Below are 3,521 nucleotides of genomic sequence, written 5' to 3'. Positions count from 1 at the left end.
CTTGAGCCACTCCACCAGCCCTTTTTCATGATAGTTTTTTTTGAGATGGGTTCTCAGGAACTATTTGCCCAGGCTGGCTTCGAACCTCTCTCCTCCTGATCTCTGCCTCCTGAGTAGCTAGGATTACAGATGTGAGTTGCTGGCATCAGGCTAGGATTTATGTTTTTATAATTAACTTTATTTCAGATAAAGTTTTTATAATTAACTTTATGTAATACTACAAGTATGTTTTATAATTTGACATTTTAGTATGGAGACCTTATTTATACTTTTTTATAGCAATACATCTTAAATAGCACTTATTAACATTACTATCACCATTATTTTAAAGATTCCTTGTGTAACTCTTTAAGATAAACTACCTGCCCGTGCTCGCTTCGGCACCACATATACTAAAATTGGAAAGATACAGAGATTAGCATGGCCCCTGCGCAAAGACGACACGCAAATTCGTGAAGTGTTCCATATTTTAAAAAAACAAAAGAAAACAAAAAAAAAAAAAACCCAAACTACTTGCCCTTGTCCACTAGGTCTAACCTTAATATAATTAATATTTTTGCCTTAATATAATTTAGTCAATTCACCACTCCAATTATGGATTAGTTTCCTTGTTTTAAGGATGGAGGCAAAGACAGGGTAGCCATTATGAGATAACCAAACAATTCAACACACCTGGAGCAGTCAGGCCGTGGCCTGATAAGCACCTAACAGGTATCAGGTTGTCATGTTGTTGTGTGGATATTATGATTATTATTATTACTTGGTAGTACTGGGGTTCGAATTCAGAGCCTCACGCTTGCTAGGCAGGTGCTCTACCACTTGAGCCAAGCTTCCAACCCTGGGTATTATTATTTATTATATTGAACTCCATAAATTTCTTTCAGTTAAATTGAACTCATTCAGAGTCCATTGTATATTCTGTATTCAGCCAGAACTTAAATATTAATCTAATGGTTTTTAAAAATCTTATAAATATTTTTTATTTGTGAAATGCATGGAATACATAGAGAGGTAAACCAACTTTTGTCTTACTCTTTGTTAAGTGGTCAGAGGTAGTAGTTTTCTGGTTTTGTTTTTTTTTAGATGTGCGTTTCTTCTTTCTCTCTCTCTTTTTTTTTTTTTTTTTTTGTGGTACTGGGGTTTAAACTCAGGGCCTTTACCTTGAGCCACTCCGACAGTCCTTTTTTTGTGAAGGGTTTTTTCGAGATAGGGTCTCACGAACTATTTGCCCAGGCTGACTTTGAACTGTGAACCTCCTGACCTCTGCTGCCTCCTGAGTAGCTAGGATTACAGGCATGAGCCACTGGCGCCTGGCTATTCTTTTTTTGCCTAGATTTCTAAATGCATTAAAGAAATTGCCCATCTGCTATGCCAGATTAACTTCAATGCTTTAAACATTATTAGTAAGAAATATATGATAGAAAATTTAATGATTACAAAATTGATCAGTAACGTACACTAAAATTAATTAAAAACAATTTTGATTTTTTCTCTTTGTGTCCTTTATTTATTTATCCAAAATGAGAACAGAGTGCATGTGCAACAAAGTCTAGGTCTTTGCTCAGCTCCATGTCACATGCTGTCCTACGTTCAGAACCTCAGCAATCCTTCTTTCTACTTTCATGTTTATACTCTTGGCTGGGGTGCAGAGTACCAGCAGACCATTTGCCTAGGATGTGTAAGGCCTTGGGTTTGACCCCAGCACCATGAGAAAAAGATTCTTATATTTTACGTTTTTAAATGCATTTGAACCATATTCTGGGTTGCTTTAAGTTATCAATCATCTCTCCAGTTATGAAGGCCAGTGCTTCCAGTGCCTTACAGAGGTGGCTATTTTAACTGTCAAATGATTCAGGTCAGGAAAACTTTCACTGGCAAAGAAATACCAATTATCTCAAACTCTCAAACTTAATTGTGTTAGTGTCGCAGTTTTTGAGCTCCTGGCCTTTTTCTGTTTTGTTTTGAGTCTGCTCTTTTATTCCCCTATTAAACTAGACATAGCTCCAAGGTACATATAATTCTTGAGTCAGCAAGCACAGGAGTGAAAGTTATGGAGAAGACTGGACTGGACTACAACATCAGCCTGCAGTGAGGATCCATTAGTAACCTTCTCCCTTCCACTGTACTTACAACTCCACTGATCCCTTGGTATCCTCAGGACATTGGTTCCACAACCCTTGGGATTCAAAAATCCAGGGATGCTCAAGTCTTATTAAAAACAGTGTATTATTTGCATGTACCCTACACACCATCCTCTTGTCAGCTATGTGCGTGCGTGCGTGTGTATTTGTGTGCGTGTGATGGGGGTAGAACCCGGAACCTTGTACATGGTAGGTAATACTCTGCCTCTGAGCTACATCCCCAGCCCCTTCACTTATTCTTTGATTCAGAGCTTTGTGGTGCTGAGGAGCTGGGTGTGGTGATGTACACCTATGATCTCAGCACTTGAGAGGTGATGGCAGGAGGATTGAGAGTGTGAGGCCAGTCTGGGCTACATAGCGAGATCCTGTCTCAAAAGAAAAAAACAAAAACAAGAAAAACCAATGCTGGGGACTGAACCTAGGGCCTCATGCATGCCGGTCAATCACTCTACCACTGAGCTCTACCCGCAGTACTGAGCCTAGTGAGCTTTTTTTTTTTTTTGGTACTGGAGTTTGAACACAGGGTCAACACCTTGAGCCACTCCACCAGCCCTTTTTTTTTTTTTGTGAAGGGTTTTTCTGAGATAGGGTCTCTAACTATTTGCCCAGGGTGGCTTCGAACTGCAATCCTCCTGATCTCTGTCTCCTGAATAGCTAGGATTACAGGTGTGAACCACCGCAGTGCCTGGCTCCTAGTTAGCTTTTTAATTGTATACCTCAAGGACTCCTCCAAGCATTTGACTCTATTTTACAAATTTAATTAAAATTCTTTAAACAAGGCTGGCAGAGTAGCTCAAGAGGTAGAACGTCTGCATAGCAAGCACAGGCCCTGAGTTAAAACTCCAGCACCTCCAAAAACAAAACAAAGTGCTTTAAACAAAGAGGGAAAACAGTATTTTTTCCCCTTATTTTTCCTTTGTTTTATGCTCCAGTATGCTTAGCTTAGTATGTTTTGATATTTGGTATTTTGGCCATGTGATAGTTAATCTTGACTCAGCTTGGTTGGACTGAGAAGGATCTAGGAAGTGAGTCAAGCATGCCTCTGGGTGTGCCTGAGGACATTTCCAGACATGATTAGATCATGTGGACTCTGACCCAATGCATGCTTTTTTTTTTTTTCTCCCGTGGTGCTATGGCTTGAACTCAGGGCTTTCACCTTGAGCCACTCCATCAGCCCTATTTTTTTGATGGATTTTTTTCAAGATAGGGTCTCAAGAACTATTTGCCCAGGCTGGCTTCGAACCACAATCCTCCTGACCTCTGCCTCCTGAGTAGCTAGGATTACAGGCTTTAATCCTTTGAGAGATTCAAAATTTGAATAGACTATTGGGAGGTTTTGGAACTGGTTGGAAAAAGTAGGTCCTTGGGGGCAGGTTCTTG

General features: G+C 39.8%; 1 non-coding gene across 1 annotated transcript; it reads left to right on the top strand.

Moving 5' to 3' along the window:
* Positions 1 to 368: 368 nt before the first annotated feature.
* Positions 369 to 472, top strand: LOC141424403 (U6 spliceosomal RNA). Its single transcript, XR_012449340.1, has one exon. It is a non-coding gene; the product is annotated as a U6 spliceosomal RNA (small nuclear RNA).
* The last annotated feature ends 3,049 nt before the right edge of the window (positions 473 to 3,521 follow it).

This window comes from Castor canadensis, chromosome 6 (genome assembly GCF_047511655.1).
Source record: "Castor canadensis chromosome 6, mCasCan1.hap1v2, whole genome shotgun sequence".
NCBI classification, from domain to species: Eukaryota; Metazoa; Chordata; class Mammalia; order Rodentia; family Castoridae; genus Castor; species Castor canadensis.
Note: the sequence above shows the minus strand (reverse complement) of the source record. Positions and strands in the feature narration are given on the sequence as shown.